This window comes from Pseudophryne corroboree, chromosome 7 (genome assembly GCF_028390025.1).
Source record: "Pseudophryne corroboree isolate aPseCor3 chromosome 7, aPseCor3.hap2, whole genome shotgun sequence".
In the NCBI taxonomy this organism is placed as follows: domain Eukaryota; kingdom Metazoa; phylum Chordata; class Amphibia; order Anura; family Myobatrachidae; genus Pseudophryne; species Pseudophryne corroboree.
The window spans coordinates 121,403,342-121,427,821 of NC_086450.1; the positions used below are offsets into that span (position 1 = coordinate 121,403,342).

At 39.3% G+C, this 24,480-nt stretch overlaps 1 protein-coding gene across 2 annotated transcripts in view; it reads right to left on the reverse strand.

Moving 5' to 3' along the window:
- Positions 1-24,480, reverse strand: part of CSRNP3 (cysteine and serine rich nuclear protein 3) — a 278,203-nt gene that overhangs the window by 72,847 nt on the left and 180,876 nt on the right. The window contains exon 1 of one of the 2 annotated variants that reach the window (XM_063933602.1): positions 8,675-8,952. The exons of the other annotated variant lie outside the window; for it this stretch is intronic. The gene's annotated coding sequence lies outside the window, so the exon portion shown is untranslated. Of the gene's footprint in view, positions 1-8,674; positions 8,953-24,480 lie in introns of those variants that run through there. 2 annotated transcript variants of the gene reach the window in all.

Here is a 24,480-nt window from a genome sequence, read left to right on the forward strand (position 1 = left end):
GACGTTTCAGTCTTAAGACTTTTTTCAAGAAAATATGTAATGCAGATATCCTATATAGAACAACAAGCATCATTCATTGTTTTAGTTGCAAAGCAAAGTTAATTGTATTAGCAGGTACATCTCTCAGTGCATAGTTACCAGGTACAGTCCCGTCATGTAAGCAGATGGTCAAACATTTTGACAACTTTTCAGGACTCCTATGTTCTTTCACCAAGACCACATGTATATAGTGCAGTACTAGGAATAGGATCACAGGTGTGTGCAGGGGGGATGCCTGGTGCGCACAGGCACGCCCTAATGTCTGGCACCCCGATCTCACATGCCTGATGCAGGGATCGCCGAGCAGGCTGATTACTGTCCGCTCTGTGCTGCACCCTGTCAGGACTGCATTACAGACCGGATACCTGGGTTAATCAAGGGTGCCACTGCCACCGGCTTTCAAATTCCCAGCTCCACCACCATGTACAAAAACAGCGTGATGTGACGTGATTACGTCATGCTGCTCACATGCCCACCCGTCACACCCGCTACACGCCCACCTCAATCCTTCTATTCTATGCCAACGCCAGCCACTGATGAGGAGCAGCATGCAGCCAGCGTTCCTCTTAGGAAGACAAATTCAGTACTGGCAGGCGGCCGGCAGCAGCATTGACAGGTCACTCGTTTTTCCAGCAGCAGCAGTACTAGTCTGCGACTGTCAGTGAGTGACTGACTTGTAAGTAAGATGCTGCAGCTTGCAGAGGAAAGAGAGGGGGAGCCAGACCAGGCTGAGGAGGAGCACTGTAATTGCAGTGAGTGCCATCAGGGGTGTTTGTTTGGTGCACACCACAACATCTGACAATGTATCTGCTTTATTACGATTGATATAAAGGTGGAAATTTTATATGCGTTGACCATCAATAGATGGTGCTAGACACGCTCAAAAGGCGATGCTAGACACACCCCTCCGACGGTGCACCCCCTAATAAAATGTGCTGCGCACGCCAGTGAATAGGATAGTGTGCACTGAAAATAGACAAACTTACACTGTTAGGAGTGTAAGTACAATAATTTTCTCTTATTCTCCTATCATCACTAGTACTTTGTATTGCTTCAGCTTTGTACACCTCTACTATCTTTGTTCACACAACCTTTCCTGTCCTATGGATAAACTGTAACTTTAATTCCATTACATTTGCCTCAGAATTCTTCAGCCTATAACCACGCTTTCCACCACCAATATTTTTGAGTTTGGAATTCATACCTGATTTGCTACCTTGCTCTATCATCCACGGTCCATAGACCAAGGTTGCATCAACCCAATCAACTTCCACAGACGACTGTGATAATCACGAACAAGTAGAACACAGGAATGGAGATAAAGGTATTACTCTAATTTTACGTGTTTACTATATTGAGACATCCATGTTGGTAGTAGATACACAAACGAACACGCATATTTCCTCAAATAAATAACATAGTAACATAGGGGGTAATTCAGACCTGATCGTAGCAGCAAATTTGTTAGCAGTTGGGCAAAACCATGTGCACTGCAGGTGTGGCAGATATAACATTTGCAGAGAAAGTTAGATTTGGGTGGGTTATTTTGTTTCTGTGCAGGGTAAATACTGCCTGTTTTATTTTTACACTGTAATTCAGATTTCAGTTTGAACGCACCCCACCCAAATCTAATCTCTCTGCACATGTTATATCTGCCATACCCCCCCCCCCCCCCCAACTACCCCTGCAGTGCACAGGTTGTTGCCCAACTGCTAACAAATTTGCTGCTACGATCAGGTCTGAATTGCCCCCATAGTTTCTGAGGTTGAAAAAAGACCATTTGTCCATCCAGTTCATCCTGTTATTGCTTTCCTACACTGTAATATTTTTAAGACTAAGCAGGATCCAATTTAACTGTGGGCCCTTCCAGTGCTCTAGATTGAGTCAGAAATTTGAGGTCTTTAAAATGGCCACATTGAGCTCTACACAAGTCAGTCTTTAAACAAGCTTCCATGTGGATATAATAAAAAGATCTTTAACTTTTTATGACAGAAGAACATAAGTTGGCTTAAGTTTTGTGAAAATGACTGACCATGTGATGGCATAATCAAATGCTAACCACTCATCCATCACAAGTTTGTGGTGCAAGGATACTCAGCAATTTATTGACTCTATGCAGGAGACAAGGGCTAGCCATTCATGAGACTCAAGTCTTTTAGCATAGAGGTCTTAGAGGATGAGTATGAGAAATTGACCCTTTAACTTTGTTATAGGTGGAATATTCATCACTTTCCCTGTATCTGGGAATTTATACTTTTAATAATAAAAAATAAATTTATGCCACCTACAGTCCCCATGGATGGACAAAATGGACAAAACTAATTGTGCATATATTTTCTGTATGCAAATACATAAATATATATTAAAATAGGTCAGTATAAAACAAGCTAGTATATAGCTTGTTTTACTAGAACATTCTGTTAGAGATTAATATGCTAATTTTATTACCATCAATATGGAAAGTTTGCACACAATGACTTATATTTTACAGAAACAGAATTTGACTGCAGATAACATCCTCTTGGTCAATCTAGGCTGCTGGAAATAACAATTATACTTAACCATTTTTTATTTTTTTGGGTTTTTAATACACTGTACTATATTTTATGTAGCGATTGATTAATGAAGGGAATGGAAGGAAAGGAGAACAGCATCATAAATTATATTGCATTAAGAAATCTTGTAAAATTGCTGAAACATATGACCCCAGCTAGTTAAAGTAGAACTGATTACAACACGTTTTACAAGAGTATAAACATTGCTTTAAGTTATTAGTCCAGTACATTTATTGCCAATAAAAGTGATTGTCAATGGGGCCAGTATAAAATAGCTATCTAGCCCTGGTGTTATTTTAAAGCTTTTATGTATTTAAATTACACCTGCAAAGCAACTTATATTGGTTTGCATTGTATGTCCATGACGGTATCTGTTCAGATTGTTGACAATGTTAAGGTCCACACTCATTAAGTCGACCATTATTGGTCGACATTGACATGGTCAACATGGACAAATGGTCGACACGTGAAAATGGTTGACACATGAAAATGTCGACATGGCTTTTAAAAAAAATAGATTTTTTACTTTTTCATACTTTATCATCCACGTGGACTACGATTGGGAGTAGTAACCTGTGCCAAGCGCAGCGGTAGTGGAGCGATGCACCTTGCCCACAGCATGGCGAGCGCAGCTAGCCATGCAAGGGGACGCGGTACACTAATTGGTGTTCCTGGTTATGTTACGGAAAAAATTACACCAAAACCAGTTCAAAAATCCATGTCGACCTTTTCATGTATCGACCTTTCATGTATCAACCATTTTCATGTGTTGACCATTTGTCCATGTCTACCATGTCAATGTCAACCAATAATGGTCGACCTAATGACTGTCGACCTTAACATTGTCGACCATTCATACTGGAACCGTCCATGACTCTGTCTCAGTCATTACTTTTGCAACTACTTACAGTAATATGTGCTTCTACTACAAATGCATGGATTGATTAAAAAAACTTTCTATAGAGGAAAAGTGGAGGTGATGCCCATTGTAATCAGATTCTATAGAATGTAAATTTCCTCCTTAGTAAATGCAAATAGGGCACAGACCTACTTCATACTGCATGAATCTATTGTTCATCAAGATAGAGATACAAAGGACACATTATGGTTGTCAGGAAGTGCCATACTTTTCATCAGAAACCAGGGGCTGGATGTAATGCCACCCGAGTTCGGCGGGTATGCAGAATGCCGACTGAACTCAGACTATTTTTTAAAGGGGCATTCACTTACAAGGCAAAACCATGCCTTGTAAGTGATTGCCAATTTAAAAAAAAAAAAAACTTGGGCAGCAATACATCCGGCCCCAGATGTTTTTATGGCAACTGTGACAAGAAAATATTTCATATTTGTATGATGGGGCATCAAACATAACATGCTCTAAAAAAGTGATGGGAAACTGGATATTTGTCATGGGTCACATTGCTAACCCCTCTAACCTTCAAAAGAGCCTTCATTTCAGTAATAAGTTAAAACAACACATTTAAGCAAAGAAAGACACCTATATGTGATAATAAACCAGCAGGCATTTTAATAAAGTGTTACAAGCTACTGTAACAAACAAATCTGACAATAAAACAGGGAGGAACTGGAGGCTGCAGGTGAGCATCAGAGGACCGCATGTGGCCTACGGTTTCTTGTTGCTCATCATTGCTCTAAGACATATACTGTATACAGGTTGAGTATCCCATATCCAAATATTCCGAAATACGGAATATTCCGAAATACGGACTTTTTTGAGTGAGAGTGAGATAGTGAAACCTTTGTTTTTTGATGATTAAATGTACACAAACTTTGTTTAATACACAAAGTTATTAAAAATATTGTATTAAATGACCTTCAGGCTGTGTGTATAAAGTGTATATGAAACATAAATGAATTGTGTGAATGTACACACACTTTGTTTAATGTACAAAGTTATAAAAAATATTGGCTAAAATTACCTTCAGACTGTGTGTATAAGGTGTATATGAAACATAAATACATTCTGTGCTTAGATTTAGGTCCCATCACCATGATATTTCATTATGGTATGCAATTATTCCAAAATACAGAAAAATCCGATATCCAAAATACCTCTGGTCCCAAGCATTTTGGATAAGGGATACTCAACCTGTATTATAATTTGCTTTCAGCTATAAATAGCAAAAGCACCCATTTTTTTCTACCAAATACGAGAACAGCACTGTGCAAACCTTAATTCATGGTAAAATCAAGTATTTAAAAAATCTTACATGAGAATGTGGGTCCTAGGGGCAATATTCCATTGAAAATTTATATTTTATTTCTTTCCCCAAGCTAGCAGAATGACTGCAAGAAAAACAGCTTTGCAATCAATGTTAGCAAAAACCAGTAAAGAGTAAAAAAGAAAAAAAAAAGAAAAAAAAAACTAAATAATCGCAGGGGGCACCGACAAGAAATAAAACATGTTAAGGTTGGTGACAATATACCTGCAATTATAATGGAATTTACATTCATTGTGGTAACCAATGATAACTTCTTTTGACAGAGTTTGGCAGGAGAAGTTTCAAAAAGATACATTTAGATCAAGAGTGGGGGAGAGGGGTAAGGAGGAGGGGCACCATCACCCCACCCTCACACAGACCAACAAAATATATCCAGGGGCTAGATATACTAGACTTGGAGAGACATAAAATGGAATAGTTGCCCATTTAACTAGGACTGTTTTTGAAATGAAAGTTACAAGCTGATTGGTTGCTTTGGCCAACTACTCCACTTTATCTCTCTCCAAGGTTTGATACATCTCCCTACCCTCCATAAATACCAATTGTTAAGGGTATATTTACATCCAAGCATTTAAAATCCATGATGCAACGATAAAACAGTTCAAATATAATAGATGCTGAATTGTCTGCCCCATTCAAAGCTTATTGGATGGGCAATAAGGCATATTCTATCAAAAGAACCTTTTATATTACACATTCTCTTTTAACAGATATTTCCTTTCCATATGCCCCATGGAAATATTTAAATCAATGGGAAATTTTATACATACCATTAACTGTTCCCATTTAATTAAAAGTTTGGCTCCTTCTACTTACTGTACATTTCTCAATCGCATGAAAAGCAATATTACACCCTGTGCAGGTATACCTGCATGCTATTTTTTCCCAGTGGTAACACAGTGTACACAGGAATGTAAAATGTACATACAGGTTATTGGCTGCAATAAGGAAACTATTTAGAAGTCTTAAAGCTTTATTTGCAATTGCAAATCACCATATATCAGTTTGTGCATTTTTCATTCTTTGTTCCCCTATGACACTTGGAATGGTATTAATTAGTTTACAATCTAACCCTCTGCACCTCTTCTGTGTAATACAATAGTTATCTATGCCCTTTTTTCTAATTACCAAGGGAGCTTTTCCGAAGTGGCCTATTATATTTTCTGGCACATTGAAGGTGACATGTGGATTTTTGGACAATATCTGATTTTGAGCACAGTAGGAATTTAGCCTTGTAAATGAACCAGGATATTTCAGTGCTAAGTATCCTATGGGAACACAACAGAGATATTAACGGACAGATAAGACATACTGACCCATGTTTATGTCTACCCAGAAACCTAATAAACAGGAGTTGCTTGCAGGTTACATAGCAAATAAATGAAAGTGGGCTATTTTATGATAAGGAAGAATATAAAATGTGTATTGAACATAGTGGTTTCAGAACAATATACTGTATTGTGCATCTAGTGTTTTATTTGGTTGAGGGAACATTTTTCTCAGTGAACAAAAGAACAGTAGATAGAGGTATTGCAGCAAGAGAACAGATTTGTCTAAATGTCCTAAGTTCCGTGACAGGTTTATGAAAATTAATTGGGAATTATGTATCTAAAACACAGGTGATTGTTATGTTGGCCATATATATTTGAATTCTGTAGTTATCAATATGAATATATTAGCAAAGGCTTACAAATAATATTTAGCAAAACATAATTCCATGACCTGTTTTGATAGATTGCATTTTATGTAATTTGTCTCATGTCCATTGTTACAGCAGATTACATGGAAATAATTTTATGTTCTGATTTAATGGATGATATTTTAACAGGCAACCGTTATAGGAACAGCTATCTTAAATGGTGTCATGCATAGATGATAAATGCAGCACACAATTATTGTGCAAGTCATACAAGCCAAAACTCTACACCTCTCTCCATTTTAAATTGTACATTTCAGGTGTCCGGTTGCAAAGCTTAGTACAATAGCAAAGGGTTTTATGCCAGATGTTTAATCTCGTAATTTGATCTAAGGCATTAAGCACCGAATTGCAAACTACAGTATTAAAAACAAAGAAACAGAAAAAAAGAGACTAGCATGTGAAATACAACCAGAGAAAACCGAACACACATGAAAACATCAAGAAAATTACAAAGCATTATTCGGACAAGATTTATTTTCTTGTATCCAGATCTATACATTGTAATCTATTGATGCACTTAACAATCAATCACCCCATAGGGACCATAACATTATTGATTATTTTATCAGCCTAAAATAGCTCATCTCTTTGTATAGTACATCATTATTGTTCTGCAAGATTTACTATATAGTACTGCAGGGAAAAACATTTTAAATAATAATGCAATAAAATATTATGATCATGGTTTTATAGTATATACTATGGATAAAAAGAAAAAAAATCTATGTATTTTGCATTTGTCAGACATGAGTACAGTCTATGCTTGGAATTTTCTGCTGCGTTAGTGATGGCTAATTAAGGCCCAAGATCTTTCAGTCTGAATCTATAGTACTTCAAGGCAATGTGCACACTCCCTTTTCAGCAGACATTGCAGTAACATCCAGCATTTTTCCCCCTATTCAGCTTTTCATTAGTACAATGACCTTTGATCCCCAAGTCCCGCCTCCTGTCTCTGCAGCTAAGCCTACTGTTATATCATTTACATAATGCCAGTACAGTCCCAAACAGCTGAGACAAATATGATGTTTTTGGGTGCTAAATATAAAACAAATAATATACTGTAGTAATAATCAAATAACAAAAATCCAACAACTCAATACTATCTTGTCCTTGGCTATCGGCAACAAACACACTGTAGTATAATATTTATAAATACAGACATCTTTCCTAGTTCTGTAATTATGCACACTTGTTTTTGTCAACTGCATAAATGTACAAAAACATGGTTGTCTATTTATTTCAAGAGATTTTAACATTTCCAATGTGTTGTTTCCGTGAATCTTTGCAGTTGACAAAATCTTAATCATTTCCAATTTATATAAATGTTTAAGATTTGATTTTAAATTGCATACACAATTAAAGGAAATTGTGAAGTTAAACCTAAATACAGCTTTACTGATTTCCTCTCACTTTGAATGAATTTGTGTAGTCAGCAATTGTCATGTAAATCTTCACCAAGACAAAGGCGCTTTAATTGAAAGCTGAAAGCCTAATATATAAAATTAAAGCTTTGCATGTGTTTGCGTAGATGTTAATGAACTAGGAAAAGTACAATGTCTTGGAAGTCCAGTTCCTGAATTCTAATGACAGTATAAACAGGGTTTTTACAAGCAAAAAATAATGCAGATGGTTAAGGATAAAAAGGCAACAATAAACACTGAAAGGGACAATAAAAAAATAAAAAAATACATAACACGATAATGACGAAATAACTTTGCATAAATAATTGCAATGACTCATTGCAGTGGTAAAAATCTAAATGTTAAAATAAGCACAATATAGGGTTTGCAAATATCTGCATAATTGTTAAAAAAATTTTTTTTTTTACAAAAGATAGAAATATATGAATCCATTATTTTGTATGGTCATATAATGTAATATTCTAAACACATCTCCATTTATTTCTTTAGCATATATTTCCCATAATCAGATATGCATTATATATTTTTGCAGGCCACTCAAACACAAATGCACATATATCAGCCAATTACTATATAAGACTGGAATTATGTTTCCACGCAGAATATCTAAGATACAAATGAGCATTACAACAACCACTCTCCAAAATGTATAAAATTAAATGATCTACCTTACAATATATACACCATATAAACCAACAGAGCCCAGAGATAACTGACCTGCTCAAATTGCAGTTCCCCAATCCATGCACTCTTGATATGCAGCAATCCTAATTACAATCCATGGAATCTTGATTACTGATATTTAAAACACAGCACAGTCAAGGTTATTTATTGTCTTCTGCGTTTGAATAATGCTTTTTTTCCCTAATTTCCCAAAGCGGTGTTTTATAGCTGCTAGCATATGCTTTATTGTTCAGTGTTAAGAGCTCTAGTCTGCACAAAGACTCATTACCTACTGCCTGTAGAACAGCTCCTGTCTCACTGAGCCTGCCTGGATGCTGATCACATGGGAGTCTTGTCTGCAAAAGCCAGGCAATGCATCCACTGCTTTCACTGTCTACAGATATTTTTATCAGCTGCTGAATCCTAGCAAGTCTAGCAAATCAGCCAAGCTGTTTGAAGTCATTAATCCACTACAAATCATGGAAAATCCTCAAACAACATGTTATTCAGCACAGAAAAAAATTTAATCAGTGGTATTGTGAAATAAAGTCTCGTAAATTAACAAAACAGTCTTTTATAGACTTTTTTTTTACAACTGGACACTATAGGGTCAATCATTAACATGAAATACATTTTTAGATTTTTTTCTGTAAGTGTACAGAGATATGTTCGAAAACTGTATTTTTTTGTATACTCAGTAAGTGGTACTGAAAATTCTAAGGCGTTCATTTATAGATATTATTATCCTTTATTTATAATTCATAATACATAAAAAAGCACTGCAAATAAAACAGAAAAGTGCAAAAGATATATAGTATAAAACATTGCAGAACATAAATAAGCTATATTACCACTGACACAAATGCAGTCATGATGCCCACAGAAGCAGGGCTGACTGAACCCCGAGGTTTGGTGCAGTTGATGGCAATGGGGATGAGATGATGGTATAAGTGAGGGAAGCAAAAGAGTGTGAGGGAAGAGGGCCCTGCTTGTGATACTGTAGCTCAAATAGGTATTCTGTAATATAATGCAAGTGCCAATTTTACGTCAGTGTTTTCTGCTAAAAAGAAAAATGTTTTTCACCAGTTTTATTACTTCTACAGTATAGCAATTAGCAATATGTAAAATCGTTATTGCAAAGAAAGAAAAACATAAAAGAGATTCAATATTCAAGGATTTGCAATATGCTTTTATACAGCATCATTAACATGATGTGGTTCCATTAAAGGGCATCTTTCACCACTTGGGAAGCGAAACCCGCCCCATTTTTGTAATTCTGAGATTTGGGATTGAAAAAATCTCAATCCCGGGATATCTGGGATTCCTGGGATTGAGTTGTACCCCCAATTTGGCCTACTGAAGTAGTTGCCCCAGGCTCCTACATACACTGACTGCATGCAGGAGGGCAAGGGGGCAGTATCAGAGCAGGTCTACATGTTCCCAATATAACATTCAGCAAACAATTGAATAACCTCCATTACCCCCACAATAAAAAATACACACACATGTTGGCCCCTACAGAAAAAATATATCCCACATCCATTGCCCCCACAGGAAAAACATTAAACCCACATTCATGGGGTTCAACCCCAGTCCCAAACTGAAGAATGCCCCTGACCTCACCTGAGCCAGAGACCTCGACTCACATGCAGTGGAAGAGTAGCTCCGCCTCCCAGTCCCTACCTTGCCAGCCACTCATGTCATCACTAGTACTACACGGAGTCTCTGTGCTGTCTGCAAATTACAAGAATGCAGTGCACTCTGTGTGGGCCGGTTTACGAGCGGCTGCATGACCTGTGATATCACGCCGCTAGATAGCCGTTCATAGGTCATGACCGAGCTGTGTCTGAGAAGCCGGAAGAGCTGTTCAGGAGGGAGTATCACTGCAGTGACTTCACTACTGTGGAGGACACTGCACCTAATGTTAGTAGTCCTGCAAGCCCGGGAGTGAAGCCTCCAATCCTGGATTTAAATTCCAGACTTTATGGAGCAATATCCAGGGATCCCACCAAACTCAATCCCGGGATTGGCTTCGCTAGTCACTACCCATAGATACAGTACATCATTAATATACTACTTAATTGCTTTGACTGTCAGTCATGAAGCACTGTTTCCTACTTGCAACAGTATTTTTTTTTGTTTAGTCCATAAAATGGCTTTCCCCACTCTATCTAGTTTACAGTAGCACTTTAAGGGGGTAATTTAATTCACTGAAGTTCTGCTGGAACAGTTTGGGTGAAGGTCCTTTGGGATCATTATCATTGCTAATTTTTCCTAATAAACCAAAGAGGTGTGCAGCAAAAGGAGCAAAGAATGCCATTGCCTAATGTTTTAAATGCTAATACACTCAGTTGATTGTAATACGCCGCTGATTGCAGTGCGTCCCAGTGACACACTGTGCTGAATTTAATAGTCCTTAGTAAATATCAATATCCATTTATGTGTAGGTGTTCAAAGTTAGTTAGTAGTAATGTCGGCCATCACAGACATGGGCATTAAAACACAAACATGTTACAATGCAGATTATGTTGTACTCTGTCTTTGGGTGTGTACACACGGTGAGATTCGGGCTACGCCCGATTCTCACCATGCGACAGGGGCCGGGTCGGCACTTAGCGAGTATCGCAAGCACATAATGAGTGTGCTTGCGATACTTGCTATGTGCGATTTTGGCTAAGTCCCGATTTTGACTATCTCTTCTATAGAGATAGCCAAAATTGACTTGCCTGCACAGTCTATTTTTTCTTTCGATGCCGACCGCGCATCGGCATAGAATTGGGATTGCAAGGTGACTGTCACCTTGCGATCTGCACTAACTTTTCTTCAGAATCTGACTATATAGTCAGAATCGGAAGAAAAAATCTCACCGTGTGTACACACCCTTTGTTTTAACAGAGCGTCTGAAAGGTGTTCTCCAATCCATCCATATTTACTATTTCCTTAATGAGCGTTCCAAGAGAAATCAATTATATTTTACAGAGTGTGAACACTGTAGGCAATATCTAAACTGATGCAAAGCATCACTATTTCATCAACTATCAGTGCTCACACAAGTCAGTAGGCTTTAAGAATGCGCATTGAACCCTTAAAATTAAAAACTGAGCTCACTTTGCATCCCAATCACGTTTCAAACAGGCATCGAACGCTTTAGAAAAAAATAGAAGCTTGCCTGCATAAGCCCTTTCTCTGACCAAGGTATATTTATTTCTTATGAAAGCTTCTGCTTTCAGATGAATTGCATATTCTACAGTATACTGATGATGGGCATACTTCACTCATACATTAATATATGTAGTTCATTCATTTAGAAGGCTGCTCTTCATGTACAATTCACAGTCATGTCTCAGATGAGTACAAATGAACAGCTGATTCAATGTTATAGTCTTTATTATACGGAGGATATGTGGGAGGAATTTCTTATGTAGAAGAAAAAAATGTGGAACTGTGTATATAGAATTTATGTATTACTAAAAGATTTTAGAGATCTATTTTATGCATACAGTACAATACAAAACAGAGGTTTAAGTTTGCATTGCCTTTCCTTGAGTTAAAAAGGCTTATTTATAGACTGGTTAATTTTACCAGTACAGAAGGGCCATCCTGTTCATTGATTTACATATTCTAAACACTTATACTTAATTTATGTCTTCTATTTGATATGGGGACTGTATTTATTATATTTCACTTTTGTAAATTTGAATGTCTTCATAAAAGTGATGCACGTAGAAGTGTTTTCCACAGAAGTGCAATGTCAAAATGAAAACGAAAATGGAAAAATCATTGCATTAAAAATACAGGAAAAGGCCAGACCTCCATACACCTCTGAGGAAGTGGAAAATCAAGTCCTTTTGTGCGCCCTCCTACCTCTAAATGTTCTTTCTCTAACCCTTTATGCTGAACATATCTTGAATCATTGGTGGCAGAGGATCCCTGAAAAGAAGCTATTTATCAAGAAACCCTTACTGGTAAAGCGGCTACAGTATAAGCCTGTCCTGGTAAAGAGAAGGTTCCAATTATAAGACCGAACAGGTATGGGGGGTCAGGAACAGGTATGGGGGGTCTGCAAAGTAACCCCTAACAAACTGATAGCTTACGGGTCAGACCACATGTCACATTGATAATAATGGAGATAATGTTCTGCATCAGTTAATCTAACCAAGCAGACATCTCTGATACTTCCTACACTCAGGCTTTCTTCAGTTTTCCTGATCCTTAAGCGCATGGTCTTGCCTTTGGATTATAGAGTGGTAAGGGGCCTTTTTAACTAACAGTAATGGCAGGATATCCCCCAAAAAAAGATATTTATTTGGGCTATCTGCAAATGTTCATGTGGATGTATGTAAGGGGGGCCACAGTAGTTATCTGTGATAGGTTTCTATGGGGGCTTCTATAATGTTGAATTTACCAAGCTCCAGAAAGTGAAATAGTGTGGCTGGGTCCCAAACCCAGATATGGTCGCATTAGTAATCACTTTACTTTTACACATCACAGGGACAGAGCCAGTGGCGCACACGTGGGGAAGGGGAAGGGGGGGGGGGGGTCTGGGTACCTAGAAAACCCGCCTGATGGGCTGAATTATTTTTTTTTAGAGACGGAGACAGCTGTGTCAATGGGGCAGATTTATTAAGCTCGGTGAAGTGATAAAGTGGAAGGTGATAAAGGACCAGCCAATCAGCTCCTAACTACCATGTCACAGGAAGGGTTTGAAAAATGACAGTTAGGAGCTGACTGGCTGGTGCTTTATCACCTTCCACTTTATCACTTCACCAAGCTTAATAAATCTGCCCCTCTGTCTCAGCAGAAGCCGCAACCACGGTCATGGAGCTGCTGCTACAGAGAGCTCTGATCAACAATGGGGGGAGCTGCTGAGTACGCTAAGCTGCAACAGTTCCCTCCATTCTCCCATAGCCTTCATTCTGACCTCAGCCCCAGGTATGTGACTGTGTACAGTATATGTATTTATGCTTGTGTATGTATGTATGTATGTATATATATATATATATATATATATATATATGTGTGTGTATGTAGGTCTATATATATATATATATATAAATACCCTTTTGTGGCTGGCACTCAAAAAACCTCCAAGGGTTAACTGGCTCTGGTGCCCTCCAATGAGGTTTGCACCTCCATGTATATAGCAGATATAAAAGGCGGCACTCAGAGACTTGACTTGTGCAAAACAAACTTTTAGTGCAAAAACTGCAGGTTACAGCATCAACGTTTCGGGGCACGTAGCCCCTTCATCAGGATCCTGATGAAGGGGCTACGTGCCCCGAAACGTTAATGCTGTAACCTGCAGTTTTTGCACTAAAAGTTTGTTTTGCACAAGTCAAGTCTCTGAGTGCCGCCTTTTATATCTGATATATATATATATATATATATATATATAGTGGAGGTATCCTTCCCCACCTGTGGCTCAGGTGTTAGCAGCGAAGGAAATGAGGCGGCACTCCATGGACTTATGCAAAAAAAAAATTGTATTCAAAACATAGTGACAACAAGTAACATCGTGTTCTTTGGACACAATGTTTCTTGTTGTCACTATGTTTTGAATACAAATTTTTTTTGCATAAGTAAATGGAGTGCCGCCTCATTTCCTTCGCTGCTAACACCTGAGCCACAGGTGGGGAAGGATACCTCCACTGCATTACTAGGAGGACACCCTGGCATTTATTCATTTTTTCTGAGTGCCGGATGTTTTCAGTTGTATATATATATATATATATATATATATATATATACTGTATACTGTATACAGTGTATATATACATGCAAACACACACGGGGCAGATTTAGGGGTGAGGGATAGCAGGCACAGCAGTAACAGCCCCACCCCCCTGGCCCAATTTTATTATTTTTATTAATTGGTTATAAGCCCTCATTTGATGCCAATTTAATAGACTATTTTAAAAAAGCCACTACAACTTTTTTAATTTTTATTATGTATACATAAGTAGAACAGCTTACAGGGGCAGTATTTGCATGTTGTCTACATTCAAGATGGCATATGGTACAGTACAGTGGAAATATTTTGTAGTTACTGGTACTATTTGGGCTGACAGTAGCAACACAAGCATTCAAGTGCCACCCCCAAACAAGTGCCACCCCTAGCCATGTGCCTCGCATGACTAATGGGAAATTCACCACTAATATATACTTTATATATAGTCCTGGATGAAGGTGCTCATAGTGCGCCAAAACAGCTGTTGACACCATGCTGATGCTCATCGGAATTTGTTGGACTTGATTTGAAGATGACCACCCTGGCAGGCTTGTATACTCAGGTAGTTCCGCCACTGACACTATCTTGGAACACAAAAAAGCGAAATGGGACGGCACTGCACATGTTCAGAAGTGAAGACCGCAGGAGGATGGACGGTATCACAGGCCATTCACAAATAGTGTTATGAGGCCCAGCAATGTAGTGTTCTTCCCCTGGTCGCACTCATGTGCCTAATCCACTCATAAAGACACAGCCCGTATTAAGCCCACTTCTCCCACAGGAGGGTTCACACTTTTGCACTCTGGCAGAACTGAAAGATATTTTATTTGCAGATAATTAATTAACAACAGACAAAGCAGTACAATGCACTGTGAATGAGACAAGAGTGGGGACAAATAAGAATTTAAGGTGTAATAATAAATATTTTGCTGAATGTGTGGAGTGGGCTATACAGCTGGGTTTCATTTTATTAGAGTGTTTGTGTCTCTCTTTTCCAACGCAAGTATGAATTTTAGATACAAATATTAATTGCACTACCCATATACCTAGAAATGATCAGCATACTAAGGCAAAACATAAAATAAAAAAAGTAAAACAATGTATGTGTGGTAAACTACACAGGGTATATTAAACATACAAAAATGAACACAAGCCACACATCTATGAAACAGTGACACTTGTATGGTACAAGGATATACTTAATGCAAACAGTAAGGCAAAAGCATAAAGCAGTGGATAGATGCTACGCACACACAGTGTCGGACTGGGGCATGTAGGGCCCACCGGGGGAATGCAGTGGTAAGGGCCCATGTTTAGGGGTGTGGCCAGTCTGCAGAGGGGTGTGGCCTGCCACCACATTGGTTTGACTAACAATTAGAGAGTTCAACATCTGGGCCCCTTCATTAAATTCAGTAAATTCAGCTGCTGCTGCGTGCATGATAATGTACCTGATTAATAACAGCAATGCACTGTAGAAAATACACCATAGTCCAGTATAAGGTAACATATGTATAATGCAGAGGTTCCCAAACACGGTCCTCAAGGCACCCCAATAGTCCAGGTTTTAGCTATATCCATGGCTCAGCACAGATGGTTAAATCAAATTGACTAGGGTGCTAATTAAGTCACCTGTGGCCAGGCATGGATACATTTAAAACCTGGACCATTGGGGTGCCTTGAGGACCGAGTTTGGGAACCTCTGGTATAATGTATAATTCACGTGCACAGTCTGGAACCTGATCCTTAGAGCAGGAGGTGGCCCCCCAGGCAGTGGGGCCCACCGGTGGTTTCCCCTGTACCCCTGTGGGCCAGTCCAAACCTGCGCACACATTGACAGTGTTCACCACATACAGAAATAAATATACTCAGATTATTACTTCCATTCCAACAATACACAGCCCCATCCCATGCCACCATACAACCAGCGGCGTAGCAAGAACTTTGTGGGATCCATAGCAACATTTTGAAGGGGCCCCTGTCCAAATGGTTCTAGAGAGACACCACTCTGCAGCAGGTGTAAATTTTATGCCCCATAAAACTGCCTTACAGTAGTTCATTTTGTAATCCATAGTGGTGCCTTCATTAATGTATTCCCCATAGTAGTGTACTAGTTTATTTTATGAACATTAGTAGTTCTCTAGTTCTTATTATATAACCTAGTAGGGCTGCCAATTCATATTATGTAAGGCAGTACCCCAATTCACATTATGACATACAGAGTGCCCAGTTCATATTACGCCACATTGCAGTGCTCCAGTTTATATTATGCCACAGTACAGGGTACCCACTTCCTATCATGCTAATCTATAGTGTCTCCACTTCATATTGAGCCACATTACAGTGCTCCAGTTTATGTAATTTAACATTATAATGCCCTCCAGTTCATTTTATAACACATTACAATGAACATGTACAGGGGCAGTACTAGATATACGGTATTGTAGGCCCCAAGACAAACATTCGTAAGGGCCCCTATGGTGAAAAATGTATATAGCACATGTAACTGTGACAGGGCAGGTGGGCCCCTATCAGCTCTGGGCCCGATAGTAGCTACACAGCTACACTCCTTGCACCTATGGTAGCTGTAATATTCCCACAAAGTAATATGCATGTGTTAAAATATACTGTACTAATAAAAAGAGCTAACCAGCATCTGATATGGCCTATGTTCCAGTCAATTAAAAACTAGTAGAGACGATGGAAACAGAGCATTGTGTACAAGTGGAATAGGTCATGTTAAAGGTCTTTACAATGATAATAGTAACTACTGGTGCTAGCACTATTAACTCACTGATATGAAGTGGAAACATGATGCTCAGATCGTAAATTTGGAAAGCGTATAAAAAAATTGATACAGAATAGGCCCTAGAGAAAAGAAAACTGTTACACAGGTAAGAGGATGGGGAATGTAATTTTATATGGAAAATAGCCTTTAAGCTTAAGATTTATTTGTTATGCCAACATAGAAGGGTACATTTGGGTGTTATGTCTGTTAGTGAATCCACTTTAAAAAAATATATATAATTGCGTTATTTGCTAGAAAGTAGAAATATGAATTTGAAGAAACACATAGCAACCAACAAAGAATTATTTTTTTTATCAAACTAGTGCAAATTAGACAATAATTACACATTATTTTATTTGTTTCTAGAATTTGCTGAACATTCTCACTTTATTAGTAAGCAACCCTTAAGAGAAAGAAGCTCTAGCTTTTGTTTTGTCATTTTCCCAGAATGGCTTAACTATAAATGACCTACTGTAAATTATCATTTCTAGCATTACATATTAGTTTATGTGCAATGCTAACTATAATAGCTACAGGATGGTCAAGAGAAAGCTAAAAATGTATTGCATTATATTCTATGAAATAAGTTTTTGCTTAGATCAATCAAGATTCAGAGACAAGCTGATATGAGTGACGTAGATAGACTTACAGTAAGCAAAGTGCGGAATGTTTAGATTACTCTGGAATAGGATGTAGTTATGTGACCGGCGGTGAGGAGACAGACGGCCACATATCCTCCCACTACATCCCGCCCCCTCACAATCCCGACGGTCGGCATGCCGACCAATAGGGACTTTTCCAACTCGGGGGTTCCATAGAGTGGGAATAGAACCCGTGGCGACTGCAGGTTGTCACCGAGCCCGCAGAATGGTGAGTGCAGCGAACCTGCATGGGGCTTGCTGCACTCGTGTGTGTGTGTGTCCCATCCCCTCGCCAGGATACCGCTGCCAGGAAACCCGGCATTGGTATACTGACCGCTGGTCACGCATATCATACCCCTCTGGAATAAGGGTGAGAAAATGTAACTATGAAGTGTAGCACATGTTGCTAGCAGAATTTTGCCTTAAAAATTTACTAAAGTGCATTTTTTTTTTAAAGTGGAGGTGATGCCCATAGCAACCAATCCAATTCTAGCTATTATTTTATACAATGTACTAGCTAAAAGATAACTAGAACCTGATTGGCTACTATTGGCAATCCCTACACTTTTGTGAAAACACACTTTAGTCAATGTACTCCCAAGTGTCCTATGATGACCATCCACACTACAGAGCTGAATTAATTGGCCATCATTGTCTTAGCTCTATTTGAATTGACTATAAATCCACAAAATGCTAATTTACGAATACAGTGCGTAATGACATTAATGGAGTTCAACGAGCTAGTGGAAGCGCTGCTTCCTGATTGAAGTCATAGATGGCTGTAGGAGTAAGGCAGAGTACACACTTGAGTGACTGGCATTTGTTCTGATAGCGGAATGAGAGCCCGTCAGCACAGATTGCCTGTATACACTGGAACAATGTTAATGAAGGCCGGAATGATCATATTCCATCCTTCATTAGCTTACTACAGGACGCCAGCGATACTGTCAGGTTTGATGTGCAGCACATCTCTAAAGTGGAGAAGTTGCCTAAAGTAACGAAACAGCTTGTAATTGTCTTTTTAGAGATTATTATTGTACTAAATAAACAACAGTTATAAGCTGGCTGGTTGTTTGGGGCCATCTTATACACTTTATCTCTCTCCAAGCAGTAAATTTTATAAAGGTCCATTTTAATAAATTTAAATTGATTTAATTCGATGTTGTGTTTCAGGGGCTAAAACGCACATTTACTAACAGACACATTTTTATATTACTTTTAAAATGTTAGTAAATGTGCGATTTATCCCCTAAAACAACTTCAATTTAGACCGATTTAAAATCGATTGACATCAACCTTTAGTAAATTTACCTCCTAGTCTTGATACATCTTCTCCTGTGTCAGGTAAAGATAACATATCTTGCTCAGTCTAGATAGATAGATAGATAGATAGATAGATAGATAGATAGATAGATAGATAGATAGATAGATTTATTGGTGCTCTAATGTCTACAAGTACTCGCCAGAACTGAATGGCCTGATGCAGTGTTGAACGTACGCCAGTTTGCAGAGCGTATTTTGTGTGTTCTCGAACTGCGCATGCAGCTGAGCTGGGCAAAAACATGTACAGGAATATAGTATTAACCGCACCTCCTCCTGCAACCACAAATGCATAACTGGGCTTTAACGGTGTGTTCTCCCGTACGCAAAGTTCAGTGAGGGAGTGCCTATGAATGATCCTTAAATTGTCTGACTATGCTCTATCTTATTTATCTTTTTCTAGTACTGTATATACCTAGCTTGCCTTGCATGAAATACCATTGAGAAATAAATGCTTGCTTTCTTTTAGCACATATCTACTGTCAGGATGTAGAACAAAACATTTACTTCTGTAAGGCTGGGTGGGGGCAGAGTGTGATAATTAATGTAGAAATCCCCTTAGTATGAGAGGTATGGTTTTTGTGGTCATTACTTCAGCAATTCTCTGCCTCCCAAGACATGATATTTTAAAATCATCCGTTCCTGTGAGAGCAAAAATTGGCCTCCTGTGAGCCAATTATTATCAGTGATGTCAGTAAGATGTGGCTTAAGGCTGCATAAACCAGACAAAGTGAAAATAGAATGTTATCTGCATACATACAGTATATACACACACAACAAGTGTTACATGATAATGGGATCAATGTAGACAAATGTACTACCTACAGTACTGTAGTGTTATCTATGCAATTGCTTTAACTGTAATATGTGCTCATTATCTTTAAGGTGAGTCCTCATTATATTTTGTTAAAAACATGCAAGATATTTTTACCACCATTGATGCTAAGACATTTTTTCACGCCACTTATCACAGCCATATGAAATCTTCGTATGCCCAATTCACTTACCAAATGTCACAGAGTGATACTGACTGGCATCTGTAAGAGATCTCTAACTGCTTTGTCAGACAGTCCTAGTCCCCTCTGCACATGCATGACCTGACTTTGCCAATTCACACATGCGCAATGCAATGGAAGCCAGTCTTAGGGTTTGCAGTTACAGTTTTATAAAAAAAAAAAGAAAAGAAAGAAAAAAATAAAACCCAGGAAAAATTATTATATTGATATATTTTAAGTAAGTAAATCATGCTTTTTCCATCTTGTGATGGCAATAGCTATAGGACGACAGCAGTCATACTTGTACCTCCCGTGTCCTTATTAAACAGGATTCCAGAAGTGCACTAATTGTATTATCACTATCATACTATGGGGGTCATTACGAGTTGAACGCTAGCTGCCGTTGTTCGCAGCGCAGCGATCAGGCTAAAAATCGGCATTTCTGTGCATGTGTATGCTCCGCAACACGCAGGCGCGACGTACGGGTACAAAGTCCTTTGTGGATTTGCACAAGTGCTAGCAAAGCTTTCAGTCACACGGCACAACGCAAGAAGATTGACAGGAAGGGGGCGTTTCTGGGTGTCAACTGACTGTTTTCAGGGAGTGTTTGGATAAACGCAGGCGTGCCGGGGAAAACGCAGGTGTGGCTGGGCAAACGCTGGGCGGGTGTGTGACATCAAAAGCCAACCCTCCAACGTCAGAATCAACGCACACGAAGAGTAAGTTCAGGGCTGGTCTTGTTCTGCACAAAATGTTTTTGCAGGCGCTCTGCTGCACAAGCGTTCGCACTTCTGCAAAGCGAAAATACACTCCTCGGTGGGCGGCGACAATGCGTTTGCACGGATACTAAAAACTGCTAGCGAGCGATCAACTCGGAATGACCACCTATGTCATCACATACTTGCCTAGTCTCCCGGAACGGCTGGGAGGCTCACAAATATCGGGTGACACTCCCGACCTCCTGGAAGAGGGAGAGGTCTCCCAGAGCCAGCCTCCACCCTAACTTTAGTCGTCCACTTACTAAGTGAACTGGATGGATTTGACTGAGCGATGACATAATTTGCACTGAATCGCATCATCGTAGTCATGTCCCCCGCTTTACAATACTAGTATTCTCAGAACTGTATAGCGGGAGAAGTGGCCACAATGATGTGATTGCACATCCTCTTTAGCTTCATTAAGGCCCCAGAACCACTCTATATACCAAGCCACGCCCCCCGCTCTAAGCCCCCCTCCCGAAGTAGGGCAGCCAGAAAGTCAGCAATTATGTGTCAATGTCATGATGCCCCCTGCTTTCAAATCTGCATAGGCCATATCCCAACAACTCAACTCTTGTGCTCTTGTGTTTGCTGCACACTGCTAAGCTCTCTAAAATGCCGTTGTGCAGCGCTCCTACCTTAACAGGAGAGATGTGAGGTATGGAGTATGCTTTAATGTAGACACTGTACAGCCCACCTGATCACACTGCTCTATCACATTCTCTATCACAATTGTACAAATTGCATCCACAGGTTATCCCATTTATTCTATCACACACATCTCATTCTCTTAACTATAACAATACAAGACTGGGAAAGAACAAAAGAAAAGGGTTAATGCAGCGACACTTTGCTTTTTTGCTACTACAGTATACGAGTCCTGCAGCCCGAGGCCTGTGCCTTGTTTGTCATTATAGTAACTGTAGCACTTAAGATAGGTCTGTCCTAGCACATTAGCAAGAATTAACATTGCACTCTCATTAATATCTCAGAATTCTAATTATGTGTTCTTTAACGTTACTGTTCTTTAAAACTGAATGTAAAATAAATAGGAGGCTTGTAACACTGTAATGTTGCAACAGAATATCACCCTCAGAGCAATTATACAATGTGGCTGATATTTCCTGCTTTCCCATGCCTTACGTGTTGCCCATACCAATCATAGTCTACTTACAATTTTTCTAGCACCTCTTAGAGCAAGCATTCCCAACCTCAGTCCTCAAGGCACAATAACTGCCCAGGTTTTAGTGATATCCATGCTTGAGCACAGGTGACTTAATTAGTACCTCAGTTATTTTGATTTTACCATCTGTGCTGAAGACAGGATATCACTAAATCCTGCACTGTTAAGCTGGGTACACACGGGATGATCTAGCCAACTATTTTGGCTAGATAGGTCGTTGAACGATAACATCGTTCCCTCTGTACAGGCTAGATCGTTCACTAGGCGACCTCCCGCGGGTAAACGACAAAATCGTTGAGACCGTGCTACAAGGTCAATTTTGGGTAGATCGTTAATGATCGTTCACTGTCTACACAGTGTGTAAGTACGATTAATGATTTTGGCTAGATGATGTCATCTAGCCACTAAGAAAATATTTAAATTTGGAGCCAAAAACCATCTAGGCAAGATCTTTGAAAGATTGAAAGATTTGGCAAGATCTTTCCATGTGTACACTCTAGATCGTTGAGTCAGGAGCAGGGAGCTGAAAGTGAAAGATTTTATCTGTCGGTCTTTCAATCTTTAGGACTTTCCGTGTGAAACCAGCTATAGTGTGCCGTGAGAACTGAGGTTGTGATTGCCTGTTCTAGAAGATAAAAACTAGAATTTGACTGGTTGCTTCTGAAAACCCACATTTTAGTAAATATACCCCTATCGCATCACTTGGCCAAAATAAACATAGAAGTAGAAATACATAGATCATTTTCTAAAAGATGCAAGTAAACACTCAATTGCATTTAGCTAGAAGAAGGTGAGGTTTATATAATTTATTTATAGCTCCACTGTCCAAAAAAACATCAAACTAGATCCTCAGTGTCATAGTCAAAAATTGGATTGATTGCTATAGTGCATAAATGTCCAACATGGGAAATCTGCAGCTCTATTATTATTGGACTGTTCACTATGTTATTATTATGGTCCAATCCATTGTTAGCATAAGATATTGGTTCAAATCATATATACATCAATTTCTTTAATGTAGTCATGTAGTCTTTCTGCAATGCTGTCTGTAAGATGCATCCTGTTATACATGAAAAAAAATCGCCATTAACTATTAGTGTTTTTGTTATTGCATGATGTATATAGCTTGGGGGATAACTTTTCTTAGATGTGGATAAAATGGAAGGAGAATTTTGGTATACCAGAGATCATATAAAAAATTAATATTGACAGTTGTGCGGAACTCTGGCATAAATGGAATCTCACATTAGAGATTCCACTTACAAACTTTAAACGGAATGAGATCTGGATCCTGGTGCTGGCAATCATAATACTGGCAATCATAATACTGACAGTGGCATCCCTACGCTCAGGATCCCGACTCGTACTAGGTGAGTATACTATCTTTAACCCCCAAATCACCTATCCCTCCTATTCTGCAGCCTGACCCTAACCCTCCCACTCCCCACAGCCTAACCCAAACCCTCCCCAGTGGTGCCTAACCCTAACCACCCATTACTGCAGCCTAAACCTAACCCTCCCTCCCCCGCAGCCTAACCCTCCACGGGGGTGCCTAGCTTTTAAGTCCCCCTACCTGAAGCCTAAATCCCTCCTCCCCACAGTGTAACCCTCTCCCGGCAGCCTAAACCTAACCTCCCCCCTCCCCCCCGGCTTACCTCTCCACCGGCCCGGCAAATCCTTCTGGGATTCCAGCGTCCGTATTTCGATTGCCAGGAACCATCAGGATCCTGGCTGGATCCCCTTTAAACAGTGTTTTACCAGTATGCCTTGAGTTGTGGCCATATAAAAACATCCCAACATGGAGAAATCAAGCATAGCTTGGAGACCAAGAACAATAGCGGATACAGTTCAACAGGCTTGTGGCTAGGAATTGAATTACTGTGAAGAAACAGGAGATGATGTAGGTCGGAGACTGAAAGCAGTGCAGACTACAGAAGAGGGCAGATATTGTAAACTGGACAATGCACTATACATTGAATGTGCCTGTGGGGATTTCAGCGTAATACAGTCAGTGTAATACAAGAAATCCAGAAACATATAAGCAATATACCACACATCCCTACTCTACGGAATTCGGAAGTTCTTCTGGACACTAGGGAAGGCCATCGACCGTCGATGATTTGAAATCATCGATGGTGCATGACCGATGTTGAATACTTTTACCATCGATGGGGAAGAACCAGATGGTTCTAATGGTTTAGTGCTAATGGTTTAGTGCTACCAAATTATTATTTTTTCCCTCAAAGTGTCAGGGCACAGAGCTTAGCCCCACCCCATGACACCAATGAAACCACACCCCTGGGCTCTGATTGGCCCGCATTTCATTGTACAGTAATGCAGGGGTAACTATCGATGGGTAAAACCATTGATGGTTCACTTACAGATGGTTTTACACCATCAAGGTTATCCATCAATGGTGAACATTGATGGATAGCCCACTGATGGCCATC